Consider the following 18,163-nt stretch of genomic DNA (forward strand, 5'->3'; position numbering starts at 1 on the left):
TCTTATAAAGTAACACCACCAGTTGCTTCTGTTCTCCCTGGTCTAAGCTTTTAGGAGATTTAATGTTTCAAAGAACAAGTCATTATGACAAATGTATTAACAATTTGAGCCCACTGTTAAAATTCAATCTGATTACCAATTTGAAGTTTAAAGTGCTTAGACTGAAGGAACATATACTCAGTCTATGTTCTATGCATCAAGAAGTTTGAGATGTTCAATCCATTTTTTCCCCCTCTCACATTAGTTAAATAGTTATTTGTGAGACTGTAAGTTAATAGGAGTGTATATTAACACCATTCTTACCACCAAAGGTCTGTTTTGCCCTCTCCCCCCTAGTGAAGCTGAGCATCTACCCTCACCCTCCTCCCAGAGATTTTTACTTCAGTGCCATACTCCAAACTCAGTCAGATTCTGCTTTGAGTTTCCCTTTCTGTTCTTCTTTCTCAGCTTCTGTTTATGAATGGGATCATCCCATACTCATCTTTGTCTTTTCTGACTTATCTCACTTAACATAATTCCTTCTAGCATCATCCAAAATGGGTCAGAGAAGGTGGGTTCATTGTTCTTAATAGCTGCATAGTATTCCATTGTATAAATATACCACAGCTTTCTCAGCCATTAATCTGTTGTTGGACACCTGGTTTGCTTCCAGGTATTTAGCTATTACTAATTGTGCTGCTATGAACATAGGTGTACACATATCTTTTTGGTTGGGTGTCCTTAGGATATATCCTTATGTGAGAAATTACTGGGTCATATGGGAGGTCTATTTCTAGCCTTGTTCTCCAGACTGCTCTCCACAGAGGTTGGACCAATTTACATTCCCACTACCAGTGCAGGAGGGTTCCTTTGTCCCCACGACTTCTCCAGCATTTGTTGCTACTGTCATTTTTGATGTATGCCATTCTCACAGGGATGAGGTGGTTTCTCAATATTGTCTTTATTTGCATTTCTCTGACAATCAGTGATCTGGAGCGATTTTTCATATGTTTGTTAGCCTTTTGGAACTCTTCTTTAGTGAATATTTTGCTTGTATCCTCTGCCCATTTTTGGATGGGATCATTTGTTTTTCTGTTCATAAATCTGGTGAGCGCTTTATATATTTTGCTTAGTCTCTTGTCTGATATATGGCATGTGAAGATCTTCTCCCATTCTGTCAGGGGTCTCTTTGTTTGTGTGATGGTTTCTTTGGCTGTGCAGAAGCCTTTCAATTTGATTCAGTCCCATTGCTTTGTTTCTGCTTTAGTCTTCCTTGCAATTGGGTTTATATCATTGAAGATGTCCTTGAGGTTTAGGTGGGAAAGTTATCCAACAATACTTGCCTCTAAGTATTGGATAGTTTCTGGTCTAGCATCCAGGTCCTTGATCCATTTGGAGTTGACTTGTGTTTCTGGTGAGATAAAGTGGTTCAGTTTCATTCTTTTGCATGTTTCAATCCAGTTTCCTAGCACCATTTATTGAACAGAGCCTCCTTCCTCCATTAAAGTACATTTTTCCCCTTTAGTTCAGTATATTTCAGTATTTTGTTGCACCTGTTACCTAATCATTTGCTAGACTTTTTTTTTCCTTGAAGGGGTATACATATATATATATATATATATATATTAAGATATAAGCATACTTATATATATTCTCAGGGATTGGATAATATACTTATACTGTCTTTAAACTATTACATATATATTTTTCTGAGATTCTGTGGAAACCTTACAGGGTCATGAATAGCTTTTAGGGAATGGAGTTCCTGAAATTCACCTTCTACTTGTTGTCTGTGATGACCCTCTTTTCTCTCCAGTGTCTGTGACGGGACATTCCTGTCCTAAGTGCTCTTTCCCCACATTATAAGAGAAAATAATTCCTCTCACCAGTCTTTGATTTTACTATGACATTTTTTTTTTCTTGAGGGCAAGAATATCTTCAGGATACCATTAAGAATAGGATTAATAGTGTGCTGGGGGTGGGATCTCTTGAGACCAATGGAAAAAATACCTGCTGGGGTGGGAGGTGGGCAGTGGAGCAGGTCTGCCAGTGTCTCTTTTTCTCTATCTCCCCCTCCTCTCTCAGTTTCTCTCAATTCTATCTAATAAAAATTCAAAAGAAAATTAAAAAGAAAACATGGCCACTGGGAGCGGGGGATTCGTAGTTCTGGCACTGAGCCCAATGATAACCCTGGTGAAAAAACACAAACAAACAACTTCTCTAACAAATACTGACAAGAGTTTTGCACACCTGTGATCGTTTTGCACCATCACTCACGACTGAAAAGAGGATAAACCTTAAGAGCATTGTACTAAGTGAAATAAACCAGCCATTAAAAAAAAAAAAAAAAAAGATGGTGCTCGCTTCGGCAGCACATATACTAAAATTGGAACGATACAGAGAAGATTAGCATGGCCCCTGCGCAAGGATGTGACACGCAAATTCGTGAAGCGTTCCATATTTAAAAAAAAAAAAAAAAGATGACTACCATATATGATGCCACTTACATGATATAGTTAAAGTAGTCAGACTCGTAGAGAAAGCAGAATTATGGCTGTCAAAGGCTGGTAGAGGGAAAGTAGAGACTCATTCAACACATACTGAGTTTCAGTTTTGCAAAATGCAAAACTTCTAGAGATGTGTTACACAGCGGTCTAAGTGTAGTTAACACTACATTTGTGAATTTCCATAGAGCGGACTGTCTAGATCTCTGCTTTTCTCTTGTTCATGCTAAGATTGAATTATATTACTGTGTTAGTTTCAGGTCCTTACTTACTGGCATTCTAAGTCACATGTGAGAAAGAGGTTCTTGCCAACATGCTAAATGGTATGAAATATAGCTGTATCCTCACTGGAGCCTTCTTGGGATGCATAGATAAAGGATTTGAGGGGGAAAAAATACCCTGTGCTGTTGCAGGCTTGTCAGGCAAATCCATGTTCTGTGTAACAGTTGGATGACAGCCTCCCAGGAGAGGTCTCACGGCTCTGAGCCTTTCCCGAGAGAGTGACATTGGAAGAGGAGCTGGGCTTGGCTCCTGATCAAAATGGCCATCCAGCCAGCAGCGGCTGGAATCTGCTGGTGGTGAGCCTTCCTGCCTGGCCCCCAGGGCCCTGAGGGAGGGTGCATTGCAGGCTGGGCGCCTACTCAGGCTGCGTTTACTTAGACTTCCTGGATTGCAAGTAATAACCGTGGTTAACAACCTGGCTCGAAGTAGAGAGAGTGGCAACCCAGCAGAAATAAAACTGAGTAGGTTGGGCTATAGAGCCAGAAAAGAAAGATTTCTAATTCTGCTCACTTTGTTGAGTGGTCTGAAACAGAATGGGTAACAAACTGCCCCCCACCCTCAGTACCGTCTTCGGTGGCATCTCAGCGCTCAGAGAGCTCCTGTGACTTTCAAGTGACCATGCCTGTCACCAGAGGCTAACAAGCTGTCTTTCATGGTTGTGACTGAATTTTTACTGCTCAGCAGAGGTGGACAAATCATGCCATTTCCTCTTCATAGCAGAGCAGCTGCACTGCAGAGAGAGTGTGTTTGTGTGTCTGGGCGTTTTGAGTGAGGGAGGGAATGCAGGCCAGGGAGAGGAGGTTTAATAGCTATTTAACCATTTTAAAACAAACCATAAAATCATATTGACCAAAGGCCTATGGGGCATTCTCCACATCCGGACATCTTCCAGCCAAGTTGTTTTTCCCAAACAAGATTTGTTAGCAAAGACTCACACATCAGCATTGTCAGAGTCCAGTGGGCTCCGTGCAGGCGTGCGCTTTCATATGGGCCCTCATTAAAATGCTTATGGAGCCCCCTCTGATGACAGCTGCCTGGGGCTTCTACCACAGAACCTTGCAGCGCTGCATGCTCTGTGCTCTGAGAGTCCCTGGGCCCCTAGCAGAGGGGTAACTGGCTGGTCACCAGAGGATGACATATTATCCCTGCTATTAGCACAGGCAACCTTGAGATATGTGGGAAACAATTCTCGGAGACACCAGGGTAAGGAGCGAATCATAGTGCCTTTTCATTTTGGCAGCAATGGTGTTTCTGAAATAGTTCGTGCCGCACAGATATATAGTGTGCAGAGAGAGCATTTAGTGTCCTCAGCCATTAAAATCTCCCTTACACTATGTTTAAGGAGAATATTTTCTCCTCGATAGATACTTCTCATTCTTGACCTCAGCTTCTACCAAAGAGACTCTCTCATGACATTCTACTTGTTTTCAGTGCTTCTTTGAAGCTCCTGTGGCTTCTACAGAGTTGAATATCCCTGGTAGGAACATGTAGCTTATAAGGTCAACTACTCACTTGTGATTTAGGATTAAAAACTTAGGTTGAGTGTTGATGCTGGGTGAACAATGATTCTCAGTGGGGCAGGTTCTAAGCCTGGGAAATGCCACCTGGTCTGGGAAAAGGGTCTTTATATAATAGATGTGATTAAGCAAAAGATCTGGAGATGATGGCATGGCCCTAGGTTATCCGGGGGAAGCCTAGATACAACTACACAGATGCTTATATGAGAGAGGCAAGTGGAAGAGGAGAAGGCAAGGTGGCCTTGGAGGCAGAAACCCCAGGTGGCCACAGCTAAGGGAAGGGAAATAATGAATTTATCCCCAGTTCCCCTGGGGGGAGGATGGTCTTGCCAACACCTTGTTGACCAGTGATAATGATTTCGGATTTCTTCTGATCTCTACAACTGTGAGAGAATAAATTTCTGCTGTTTAAAGCCTCCTGAGTGTGTGGGAATCAGTTATAGGAGTTGTAAGAATCTGATACACGTATTCATTTTACTGATTCATTTTATTGTATTCATTTTATTGATGTGAGCCCTATTGCCATCTGTAGCAACCCAGATATAAATAAAATGTCAATACAAACATTTATGTGGTTATAAAATAAATATTTATAAGAGAAAGTTATATGTGTGTGGGGGGGTGGGGGGTGGGGTGTGAATGACTTACTAGTCAGGCAGGTACAATGAAAAGACCTGTCGAACTCTTCTTAAGAGCTTACTGTCTAGTACCTTGGTAAGGTTCAAGGGCCAGACGACCTTAAGTTCAAATCTGTGGCTTATTAGCTCTGTGATCTTAGACAAGTTGAGCAACCTCTTCAGGACTTAGCCCATTGAGGATTAAGTGTACTAATCCACGTGAAAGGAGAGCATCTGCCCAGAGTGCCTCTCACGTGTCAGCTGGAGAGTGGTACGTATGTAGGCTGCTCCAGTCAAGGCATACAACACCCATATGTATGGAATGAACAAAGTACTTAAAGAAAAGAAAGGGGAAAGAAATCACTTTTGCCTGGTGGCCTCATAGAAGCATTACAGGCACAGAAGCACAAAACCAGGCTCCAATTTTGAAGATGGGCAGGTTTTCCAAAGGTCAAGACTGTGATGGGTCCATGCAGATAGTTCAGCTAAAGGAGATGGTATGAAGAGGAACAGAGTGAAGAAAAGCCTGTGACATCTTCATGGTGGAAGGAAGGTTTGAGAGGTGCAGGAAACCAAGCAGATAAAGCAGCTTGGGACCTGGTAGAGAAAGGTCCTTGAAGATGCTTTAGAATATTTGCAGCTCTGTATAACCGCAGCATGACCAATTAAGTCACAGGTAATTAAACCTCCTGCTGGAAGCATGAGCAAATTCTTGGCACAGGTTGCTTAGTGGAGTGGGAGGGAAAAAGAGTCTTCCACTTGTTAAGTGTCGGGTGAAGAAATGGCCAGACACTCACCACAGGTCTGGATGAAGTATTGCTTTGGGCCTGGCAATTCATGGCCCGGTTTTACAGTAATTGGAGTGGCGCCTTCTTTATCTGCAAGGGAATCATTTTGTCCTGTCTTCAACTACAGCTTTGGAATCTGCAAGTGAATGCATTAAACAATACCCATTAAATAGGTGAGTGACGCTAGTGAACTTGGAACAAATACATAGGACAAGTGGACTTTTTTTTTCTCCCAAAAGCAAACAGCAAGTCCACTGTCTCTTGCACAGTTTATTGAAAATTGGAATCCTCATCACAGTCAGTCTTCTGGAGTTTAGATGCTGGTATACACAGACACTAAGGAGAGAAGGCTTTACACATTTAAGACCTTTGAAAATGCAGCTGCGGCATGAGTGCACATTATTTTAGGTGAAAAGACTGCACTGTAAGACCATCAGTCTGCAAGTTGACATGGTGCTTGCGCCCAGAACTAAGCTATAACAGCAAAGTGAAACACCTGTGTAGACCACTCCTTGTAAGAGTTAGAGACAGAATAGGCAAGCTATCAGGGGAGGGGATGGGATATGGAGTTCTGGTGGTGGGAACTGTGTGGAGTTGTATCCCTCTTATCCTATGGTTTTGTCAATGTTTCCTTTTCATAAATAAAGTTAAAAAAAGAGCAAGAGACAAAAGAATCTCCCACTTGAAAAGACATCAGTTCTTAGCAAACTGGATAAAATTTAGAAATTGGCTTATTTTTTAATGACCAATAGGTAATAGTCTACACTTGAACTGAAGTCTCTGAGAAGGCAGACTCTGACATCTTGACATGAGATTATGAGTAGAAAAGAAATCTCTCAAGACACAATGGGAAAATTCTAGACACAGAATCCGTAGGGTTTCCAGTGAGGTGTTTGAGTGGGAGGCAATTTCACTCTCTCTTGCTGAGCTAAAGGTAGGTGATAAAAACAAAAGCTTTATTTATGGCGGAGGTGGGTTACACGGAAGAAGAGAGAAGTGCAGATACATTCAGTGGAAGATCACGACGAATTGGTGACAGTGGATTTAAGGAAAGCATTGCTGGAGAGAAAGTTACAGGAGATATTTCTAGTCCCTTCTCTCTGTTCTTTTAGTCGTTTATCTCCATTTGTTATATGCTTCTTTCCTGTTCACATCTCTTCTTATTGTGGATTTCCTGTAGATGCTAGTTCTAGAGCAAATCTTGTATGCTATTTTGTATGTATCTTATATTCCAGAGCAAATATATGTATGCTAAGACTCAAACTTTTCCAATTTTCAGACTGCCGCCCCTCCCCACCAAACTTTCAGTATAGAGTTATAGGACACTTAACCTTAACTAAACTATTCATACCTGCAACGACAAGGAGGAAAATCAACATTATCATGTTGTTTGAAGGAAGTCAGTCATGTTGTATTCTATTTCTTTTACTATTATTATAAAAATATTTTTATGTGTTCCCTTTTGTTGCCCTTGTTTTATTGTTGTAGTTATTATTGTTGTTGTTATTGATGTTGTTATTGTTGGATAGGACAGAGAGAAATGGAGAGAGGAGGGGAAGACAGAGAGGAGGAGAGAAAGACACCTGAAGACCCGCTTCACTGCCTGTGAAGTGACCTCCCTGCAGGTGGGGAGCTGGGGAGCTGGAAGCAGGATTCTTACGCCAGTCCTTGAGCTTTGCGCCACCTGTGCTTAACCTGCTGTGCTACCACCCTACTCCTGTTGTATTCTATTTCTATATAACTTAAGGAAATGCAAGCTCATCTGTAGTGACAGAAAGTAGAACAGTGATTGAGAAGTGGCAAGACTGGGAAGAGGGTGGGTTAAGGGGGCATAGAAAGGCTTTGGGAGGTAGTGAATATCCTTACTGACTTGATTGGGGTGATGGTTCATGGATATATATGTATATATATACACACACACATGTGTAACTGATACCCATGTGTAACTGATATATCCCTATGCATATAATAGCCATATTTATTTTGACATTTATGTCAAAACTCACCTAGTTATACACTGCAGATACATATCATATTGTATGTCAATTCTAACTCAAATTATTTAAAAATGGTGGGGACCAGGAGATAGATAACCCTTATCAAGTAGGAGGCCCTGGATTTGAGTACAGCACTATACGGAAACCCCATGGGTAGCACTGAGGTGGGGGTGGAACTCCATGGATGGTGGAATAGTGCTGTGGTGTCCTCCCTCTCTCTCCGGAGAGAACATTTTAGTATATAAATTATTTTTTTGGTCACCAGGGTTATTGCTGCGGCTCAGTGCCTACATGACAAATGCACTGCTCCCGGCAGCCACCACCACCCCACACCACATTTATTTATTTATTTATTTATTTGATAAGCCAGAGAGAAATTGAGAGAGGAGGGAGAGATAGAGAGGGAGAGAAACAGAGACACCTGAAATACTTGTTTCACTACTTGTTTCACCAGTGCAGGTGGGGACTGGGTGCTCAAACGTGGGTCTTTGCAGGTGCATCATTGCCCACCTCCTGGAAAGAACACTGTATAAGAAAGCCAACAAGGTATCCTGAAAAGTGTTTTGACTCTGGAATAAAGACAGGGTGCTCATCCACCTCTGAAGCTGCAAAGAAATTCAAGAAGAACAGGGCTGTGCATTAGAGCTTATTGCGGAAACTGAATTGAACCACACAGGGGCTACATGGATGCAGTACTCTTAGGGTCAGCTGAAGTAGCACCCCCTAGGGAGTGGTGAGAGGCACTGCGATGGATCTGAGGAAACAGAGAGTTGACCCAAAGGAACCAGGAACTCACCTTCCTTCTCACACCTGAAGTTGTGAAGAAGTCTCAGGAAAGGCAAGAGTCTTAGTCAAGATAGGAGATGAATACATAGACGGTAGACTCTGGAGGAGGGAAAAAAAAAAAGGTCATAACTCAAGTGGCTCTTCTTTTTTCTTATCCATTTATTTTTTTTAACAGCACAAATAATATTTTTAATCTAGCATTTTTATTGGAAACACATGGTGAGTTTTGAAAACAGAAAAGTCAATTGTTTTATATCTGTGATAGAGTCAATCAACTCACAAGGTAGCCCACCCTCCAAATCTAAAAAGAATAAAAAAGATAGGTACATAGGATTCAGATCACCCTTATACTTTATCTTTTAGCTTTGGAGTTTTTGATTTTGTAGAGAAGCCACTTCCTTCTTTTACTGCCTCTTCCTCAGCCATGAGAAACATGTGGTGGGGCGGAGGCAGTAACTCATGCTCAAGACATTTCGATGTGACACCCCCACCCTTCCTCATCTGGTTTTTCCATTTGTGATTGATAAAAAAAAAAGAGAGAGAGAGAGCTGGTTTTACACCCTGCTGTGTAACAACAGTCCACAGTTACCACTGGTTGGTGGACTCAGCAGCCGTAGTCTAGAGACAATGGCAGAGATACCCCTCTCCCTGGTCCAGACACTGACAAGGCTTTCTGTGGGCATCAGGGCCCTCTGCAGGACCCAGGTGGCTATGTAAGACCCTCACACTGCCCCTGAGGAAGTGACTGTTTTATTGTTTTCCACAAACAGCTGTGCCTGCTATCAGGATGGTCACTCTCTGGCTAATGAAAAACATCTCTCTGGTCCAAACATGACCTTGGGGTTTATCTAAATTGTCTGTTGCTCAGCAGAACAACATGTATCAGAAGTGAAATATATGCCAAAAAACACTTCTAATGCGCCATTTGTCTTTCCTGTAATTGATTCTCATGCAGGACGAATACCTGGTGGGTCTTTGCAGAGGGCTGAACATACTCTGTCATTATGATGACATCATCTCTCAGAAAGTAGTCCTTCTGGATGCCTGATAGATGACAGGGCCTTTCTTTTTTTTTCTTTTTCTCTTTAAGTGCTGTTTACAGCACCATATTTAACTGTGAGAATACAAAGAGCTGCTTCTCCTCTTGTCTTCCCCACCCTTTATTTCCTGACTGCACTGTCAAGCCAGTTCCACACTCCAATCAAAATGAAATTATTTCAAAATCCATACCTAATTGATTGCTCTTGCCAAAAGAAAGCATGTAACAATACATAAGCATTGACTTTCGATTTGGGTCAGTGTTGAAATTTATTGTCTCTGGGCAAATATTGAGCTAGGTGAAGTTTCAGTCAGTTATGCCCTTCCCTGTCAATATGCCCAAGTGCTGACTTTAGGAAGAGTCAGTGGCCTTTGAGAAAGAGTCAGTCTTTAGAGACTGAAGGTGCCAGAGGGTCAGAGAACCTGGTTCAAGCATTTCCAGGACTCAAAGATGTCACAGATAGGATTTTTAGGCATGCCATGAAAACTGAAAACTATTACTTATTATTATTATTATTATTTGCAAAGGATGCTCCTGAAAGTCACACATGTGGAATAAACAGCCCACCTTGCTGCAAAGACAAGCCTAGGAAGAAAAGTTGTCCACCCATGAAAACTATGGGGGGCAGTTATCTGCAATGAGGATATTGATTATACAATCATTGTGAATGGCCCTCTGGGATGCAGCACTTTGACCTTGGGGTGCTGGGGGTGGAGTGGGGTGAGGGGCTGCTAGGCTGGGCTAGCTTCACAGGTGGTAGAGAGACGACCAGGGACTCATGGCTGAGCTGGGAAGCAGTATCTTGTTTATTAATCAGATACATCGCCTTTTATGCATCTCTTCACTGGAAGTGGCAAGGGAAAGGAAATGACTAGGAGAGGGGGCGGAGCAAAAAAAGAGCGCGAACAGAACATAGAAAGCTTCCATCTAACCAGTGGGGATGAAACCAATACCCTGCAGGAAGGGCGGGACCCAGGTAAAACAGTGATTATGTAAATAGACCACATCGTAAGTAATACAAGCGAACCTAATGTGATGATTAAAACAGAAGGTCTTATAAGCAGAATTTAGAAGCATAACAACAAGGGGCTGCTGCTCCGTACAAGGCAGTTGTGTGATAATTGGTAGTTTCTGTGGATCTGCTATCCAATCTATGATATCAGCTGGCTTTGTGGGTTCATGGCAAACTTTAAGATCATCACTTAGCTAAGCATATTTGCTTTTGAAACTCTAGCATACTGTTTCAAATCCTAAAATGGCATTAAACAACTCTTCTCAAGTTATGGAGAGTTGCCAAGGGGTGGGGTGAGGGGGGAAGGAACACACTGTCAGAGCATGAAGAACATTTCAGCATAGCCCAGACAGACCCTGCATTTGTCAGCGTAGATGAGGCTTGAGGGTAGCAACATCTAATCATCTACAGATCTTCAGGGCTTCATTCAATTATTTATTGTTTTCATTCACACCACAGTCTGGTGTGATTTGACTGACTTTCCTTGGTGAAGTCCTTCACAGGGATTCAAAGGTAAATGCTCCTGCTAGTTTATGTTTCAACCGCGTTGGTTATTTAGCTAAACTGCTCCATGGCTTTGCTGCCTTGGCATTCATTTTGTTTGGCCAAGTGTGTGTATGGGAAGGGAAGGGGGATCCTTAAGCTGACACTATCTTTCTCTTGAAAGTGCATGCCCTAGATACAGGTTACAGAATTACAGGCAAGGGTAAATGATTTCTAGAGTTGCCTTAGTGATTAAGTCTCCCCTGCCTCCCACACCTATCTGCTCTGTTTAACCAAATTTGGCTCTTTTGCTTTGAATGGACAGATCCATTGCTAACCTCAGGGCCCTGAAACATCCCACCTGTGGAACCTCTTAGAAAAGCACATTCCCCAGTTGCTGCCCATGTCTGCCCATCCTCTGCCTTGACCTCTGTGTGGTCCCCATAGACATGCTGTGCTCTTCCTCTGGGACCTGTGAGTAGCAAATGTGTCTATTTCCATCTCTCTTTGGTCTATGATTGCACCATTGCTCACCATCAGTACCCTTTCCTCACCTTGACTTGTGCTAATTTAACAATCATAATGTAGCATTTGAAACACATGGCCTTCACGTTCGCGGCCAGCAGTGGGGGTGGTCCAGTGGCAGAGCATAGGACTTACTTGCATGCATTTTGGTGTTGTGTTGTGTTGCAGGTCCAAGAATCAGAGCCAGCCAATGGAGTCAACAAGGAGAAACTTTATTTCTTATTTTTTTAAAAAAATTATTTATTGGGGATTAATGTTTTACAGTCTACAGTAAATACAATAGTTTGTACATGCATAGTATTTCTCAGTTTTCCACACAACAATACAACCCCCACTAGGTCAAGGAGGAACTTTATTAATGTTAACGGGCCACAGAAAGAACTCGTGCTCTTAAAGAATTCAGGGCCCCGTACAAAGGGACAGTGTAGCTTATAATGGGGCATTGGATTTAGGCACCTGTTTCTCCTCTGGCCTTTAAGCATGTGGAAGGTAGTGGCCATGACTTCTGTTGATCTATTTTCTGTGTGTATCTATGTAGCAGAATGCTTGACCCATTCATTTGCTTATGAATGTGTTCTTAGCTCTGGGAGATGATCTTGGAAGAGCTCAAAGGCAGTCATAGTTGTGTTCAGTGGGAAATAATGATTCAGACCCTGTTGTCTAGATTTCCTTTAAATTGGGCTCTGCATTTTATTGTTTTGTTTACTCATCCTAGGAAAAGCCTTTACTCTGTTTAGAGTTATTTTATTAAGGAGATTTTTTTTTTAATTAACAGCACTGTGCATGTATTACTGCCACTGAATTGCACACTTTAAAGTGATTGAGATGCTCAATTTTATGTAATATGTATTTTGCCACAATAAAGAGGAAAAGGAATGACATTCTGCACTTCATTTCACAAAGAGACACCACTAGGTACCAGTACTACCCTGGGTGAAGAGGAACAGCCAAACATGTGGCTTGCATCTGCAAAGGACTTAGAGTGCACAGGCAGAAGTCACGTGAGCATCGGGACCCAGAACTATTACCTATGGAGGGACAGCTCTTTCTTCAGCTCACGTCCCTTTATCTGCAGTATTGGACTTGGAGGTCTAGTGAGTACTTAGAACACCACAGAGGAATGAGCAAGACTTTTTGATGCCAAGAAACATGACAACCATTTCTTTTCTTTACAGGGGGGATTAATGGTTTACATTGACAGTAAAATATAGTAGTTGGTACATATGTAACATTTCTCAGTTTTCCACATAACACTCTAACCCCCCATCTAGGTCCTCCTCTGCCATCATGTTCCAGGACTCCCACCCCAGAGTCTTTTACTTTGGTGGAATACACTAACTCCAGTCCAAGTTCTGCTTAGTGTTCTCCCTTCCATTCCTGTTTTTCAACTTCTGTCTGTGAGTGGGACTATCTCATATTCATTATTCTCTTTCTGGCTTATCTCACTTACCATGATTCATTCACACTCCTTCCAAGATGAGGTGAAGAAAGTGAACTCATGATTTTTAATAGCTGAGTAGTAATCCACTGTGTATATATACCACAACTTGTTCAGCCACTCATCTGTTGTTGGACACCTAGGACAACCATTTCTCTTCTTCTTCTTCTTCTTCTTTTTTGTTTTTAATTTTCTTTATTGGGGGATTAATGGTTTACAGCTGACAGTAAAATACAGTAGTTTGTACATGCATAACATTTCTTAGTTTTCCACATAACAATTCAGTCCCCACTGGGTCCTCCTCTGCCATCATGTTCCAGGACCTGAGCCCTTGCCTCCACCCCAGAGTTGTTTACTTTGGTGCAATACACTAAACCTCCCTCCCCACAAGGATTGTCACTGGGGTTCAGTCCTTGCACAATGACTTCACTGCTCCTGATGGCCATTTTTTCCCCCTTTTTATTATAAAGACAGGAAGAGAGAGAGAGAGAGAGAGAGAGAGAGAGAGAGCTGTAGTACTGCTCCACTGCTTGTAAAGTTTTGATCCATAGGTAGGGACTTGGGATTTGAACCTGGGTTCCTGTGCAGGGTGGCTTGTGCACTTGCTACCACCACGTCCTATGATATCCATTTCTAAAAACAGGATGCCGAGGTATTGATGGGATTAATGAGCCCAGGTGGCGAAGTGTCTTGACGATACTGCACATCTTGGAGGAAACAAGCTTTGTCCTGGCAGGCAAATTACACTTGTCAGGAATATGTCGAACAAAGGCAACAACAGTGTCAGAGGAAATTGTCAGGTGACCCTTGGTTGAGAGAGAGGAGACATACACAAAATCAAGTGATGATGCCTTCTGACTTGAGGTCAAGGAAAGGCTTAACTCCCGACATCTCAGGCCACCAGCTGCAGCTCACTGCTTAGCAGCTCAGGAGAGCAGGCAGGACCATGCAGGGAGCATGGGGAGATGGTGGTGAGAGAGATGTCAGGCAGGTCCCTGAGTGAGGCCTTGTGGGAAATCCCCTTAACCTAGGGGTGAAGGGGCTGAGAAAAAGAATATTTTTTACATTAGTAATCTAATATTGATTTACAAAATCATGAGATATCAGGGGTATAATTACACACTGTTCCCACCCCCAGAGTTTTGTGTCCCCATTCCCTCTATTGGAAACTGCAGTAGTTCTCCCAAGGTCACAGATACGGGTTGACTATTATTATTTAAGAATTTTTTATATCATATTTATTTACTTATTTACTGAATAGAGACATCCAGAAATAGAGAGGGAAGAGGATGATAGAAAGGGGGAAAGACAGAGACACTTGCAATACTGCTTCACCACTTGCCAAGCTTTCCCCCTTCAGGTGGGGACTGGGGGTTGGAACCTGGGTCCTTCTGCATTGTAACATGTACACTCAACCAGTTGCACCACCTTGACTATTATTTTTATAACTATCTTTATTTATATACATTTACCCATTTTTTTCTATGGTTCTGACTTCTCTTTCTGTCTAACACCTATTACTTCTGAGGTTTTTTTTTTTTTTTTTCTTTTCCTCCTCTGTCTCTGGGTCCTAGTGGAACTGGAGTTCAGAGCCTTCTGGTCATCTCTCCCTAACATTTACTCTCCTGGGAGTATGGACCAAAATTCTTTATGGGATGTAGATGGTGGAAGGTCTGGCTTCTGTAATTGCTTCTCTGATGGACATGTACATTAACAGGTAGATCCACACCCCTAGCCTATGTCTATCTTTCCTGAGTGGGGTAGGGCTTTGGAGAGATGAGACACATTGGGACACATTGGTGAGGTCATTTGCTCAGTGAGACCAGAATCATAGTAGCATCTGAAACTTGTTGGCTGAAAGGTGGTAAGATATAAAGCAAAACAAAATGTTTAATGAACAGGATCCAAAAAGTAGGATAGGAGAAGGGGGTCAGGTGGTAGCGAATCAGGTTAAGCTCACAAGGTGCAAAGCTCAGAGACAGGCATAAGGATCCTGGTTCACAAGCAGGGAAGCAGGTCTTCAGGTGTCTATCTTTCTCTCTCCCTCTCTGTCTTCCCCTCCTCTCTCCATTTCTCTCTGTCCTATCCAACAACAATGACATCAACAACAACAACAATAATAATAACCACCACAAGAATAAAACAACAAGGGCAACAAAAAAGGAAAAAATAGTCTCCAGGAGGGCTAGGGAGACAGCATAATGGTTATGAAAAAGCCTTTCAAGCCTGAGGCTCTGAGGTCTCAGGTTCAATCCCCAGCCCCACCATAAGCCAGAACTGAGCAGTGTTCTGGTCTCTCTCTATCTTTCCCTCTGTATTATACTTTCTTATTAAAATAATAAACTAAATAAAATTAAAAAAATAAAGTTTTTTTTAAAAAAAAATAGTCTCCAGGAGCAGTGGATTTGTGGTGCAGGCACCGAGCCCAGGCAATAACCCTGGAGGCAAAAAAAAAAAAAAAGAAAAAAGAAAAAGAAAAAAGAATGTAGGATAGAAGAAGATGGGAATAGTGATTTTAGGGTGGATAGAAGCTAGGAAGTCTATTTTAGATATGTTCCCAGGGGCCTATGACTTTGGCAATATTTTGCTGGAGCTGGAGAACTAAGCTGCGAGTAGACCAAAAATATTGTCTGGGAAGATGGTTTCAGAGTTGAGAGCAGGACTGGAAATCTGGATCAGGGCAGAGAGTAGCTCCCATACTTGAAGAAAATTAACATGTGTTTATCATATCAATCTGACCCAGGGCCCGTATCAATTCATATTTAGCACAGGGGCCTGTATAATCTTTGAGTCCTTGTCAGTCTAAGCTCACAGTCCATGATCACAGCTGGCAATATTCATTTCAGGACCAGTCTTCCTCAAGTGACATAATAGTGTGACTCAGCCTCCCTTCAGAGAGCGAGGCAGTCCCTACCATTGTTAGTTCATAGTGACTGTATGGTCCTGAGGATACCCACAAGAGTGTTTATGATGGAAGTGACTAGGGATTTATGGGGCCGGATGGTGGTGCACTCATTTGAGCGCACATGTTACAATGCACAGGGGCCTAGGTTCAAGCCTCCCAATCCCTAGCTACAGGGGGGAAGCTTCACAAGTGGTGAAGCAGGGCTGCAGGTATCTTTCTGTCTTTCTTCCTTTATCTATCCCATCCCTCTCAATTTCTGGCTGTCTTGATCCAATAAAGATAATTTTAAAAAAGAACTTAAATAAATATTAAAAAGAGAGATTCTTTTTTAAAAGAGGTATAGGCCCATTGAGTCTATGGGGGGGGATGCTGGGCCCCCAGGTGATGGGGTGGCCTGGCAGTGACCAAAATAGCCATCATCACGTGAGCCAGTGAAAATGAACATTTTTTTTAAAGTTTTTATTTTTATTTATAAAATGGAAACACTGACAAAACAATAGGATAAAAGGGGTACAACTCCACACAGTTCCCACCACCAGAACTCCATATCCCATACCCTCCCCTGATAGCTTTCCTATTCTTCAACCCTCTGGGAGTATGGACTCAAGGTCATTGTGGGATGCAGAAGGTGGAAGGTCTGGCTTCTGTAATTGCTTCCCTGCTGAACGTGAGTGTTGACAGGTCGATCCATACTCTCAGCCTGGAAAGAGAACATTTTAAACATCACAGATGATGTCTCTTACTGAAGACTGAAGTGTCAGAGTTGTGTATTGTGTCCCCACCCACCGTCCCCCACCCCCATCTCTCGCAAATCTAAGAGATTCTGAAAGTGCCCTTCTTATTACCGTGATGTCTCTATATTTATTTACTTTTACAAACAACAAAGGAAGAATATTGGCAAAGAAGGTTACTGCAGGCTAGTTCTTGTGTGAAATGCTGGGAATGCTTCCATTTATTTTATTTATTTTATTTTAATTTTTTTTTATTTAAGAAAGGATAAATTAACAAAACCATAGGGTAGGAGGGGTACAACTCCACACAATTCCCACCACCCAATCTCCATATCCCACCCCCTCCCCTGATAGCTTTCCCACTCTCTGTCCCTCTGGGAGCATGGACCCAAGGTCATTGTGGGTTGTAGAATGAGTTCAGAGCCTTCTGGTCATCTCTCCCTAACATTTACTCTCCTGGGAGTATGGACCAAAATTCTTTATGGGATGTAGATGGTGGAAGGTCTGGCTTCTGTAATTGCTTCCCCGCTGAACATGGGTGTTGACTGGTAGATCCATACTCCCAGTCTGCCTCTCTCTTTCCCTAGTAGGGTGGGTCTCTGGGGAAGCAGAGCTCCAGGACACATTGGTGGGGTCTTCAGTCCAGGGAAGCCTGGCTGGCATCCTGATGGCATCTGGAACCTGGTGACTGAAAAGAGAGTTAACATACAAAGCCAAACAAATTGTTGAGCAATCATGGACCCAAAGCTTGGAATAGTGGAGAGGAAGTGTTAGGTGGGGTACTCACTGCAAACTCTAGTGTACTTCTGCTTTCAGGTATATATTTTTCAGTAGTTTATGGATACATGTGAACATATGCTAGAAACTGGTATATATCTAGGTTTTGGGACTTTGTTAGAAAGTGAACCACCTGGGATGGAATTAGAGTGTACTATAAAAGGAAAGGTCTCACCCGAGTCATGAAGCTGAAGGGTTGTCATTCCACACGTGAAGTCTCTGAACACAGTTTGAAGTGAAGCATGTTGAGGTGGCAATCGTTGTGTTGATTAGGTTGTGATCGGCAGATGCAATATTATTTGATATGGATTGGGAGAGGCATACGGGAAAGTGGGCCCTATCCAAGGGTTCCAGGACTGGGGGAAGTAGAGGCTCTATAGTGGAGATGTGAGGTTCCTGCTGTCTTAGGGTTCAAAAAGAGAATGGATAGTTAATGTTATCATCACATTATTTGGTAATTGGGTTAACTTTGAAAAGTCCTTTTGTTAGGGTTTGCTGTACAGTACCCAGTATCTTGTATATAGCTGTGCTATTGGTTGCTTCTTACATTTATTTTTTTAAAAAAATGTATTTATTAATAGGAAAGAGAGAAGGCAGGGAGAGAGAACCAGAGTATCAGTCTGGCATATGTATTGCCAGGGACTGAACACAGGACCTCATGCTTGAGTGTTTACTGCTTTATCCGCTGTGGTACCTCCTGGGCCATGGGAAAAATTCTGAGAGTGGGTTTAGTATGTTCTTTTTTTAATATTTATATATTTATTTATCCCCTTTTGTTTCCAT

General features: G+C 42.3%; 1 long non-coding RNA gene and 1 other non-coding gene across 2 annotated transcripts in view; both read left to right on the forward strand.

Moving 5' to 3' along the window:
• The first annotated feature begins 2,335 nt into the window (after positions 1 to 2,335).
• LOC132539596 (U6 spliceosomal RNA) lies at positions 2,336 to 2,444 on the forward strand. Its single transcript, XR_009550937.1, has one exon. It is a non-coding gene; the product is annotated as a U6 spliceosomal RNA (small nuclear RNA).
• An 8,463-nt stretch (positions 2,445 to 10,907) lies between these two features.
• LOC132539263 (uncharacterized) overlaps positions 10,908 to 18,163 on the forward strand; it is a 36,193-nt gene continuing 28,937 nt past the window's right edge. Inside the window, exon 1 of the long non-coding RNA XR_009550526.1 lies at positions 10,908 to 11,034. This is a non-coding gene — a long non-coding RNA (uncharacterized LOC132539263). The remainder of the gene's footprint in view (positions 11,035 to 18,163) is intronic.

The sequence above is a fragment of the Erinaceus europaeus genome, chromosome 7 (assembly GCF_950295315.1).
Source record: "Erinaceus europaeus chromosome 7, mEriEur2.1, whole genome shotgun sequence".
Taxonomy (NCBI): domain Eukaryota; kingdom Metazoa; phylum Chordata; class Mammalia; order Eulipotyphla; family Erinaceidae; genus Erinaceus; species Erinaceus europaeus.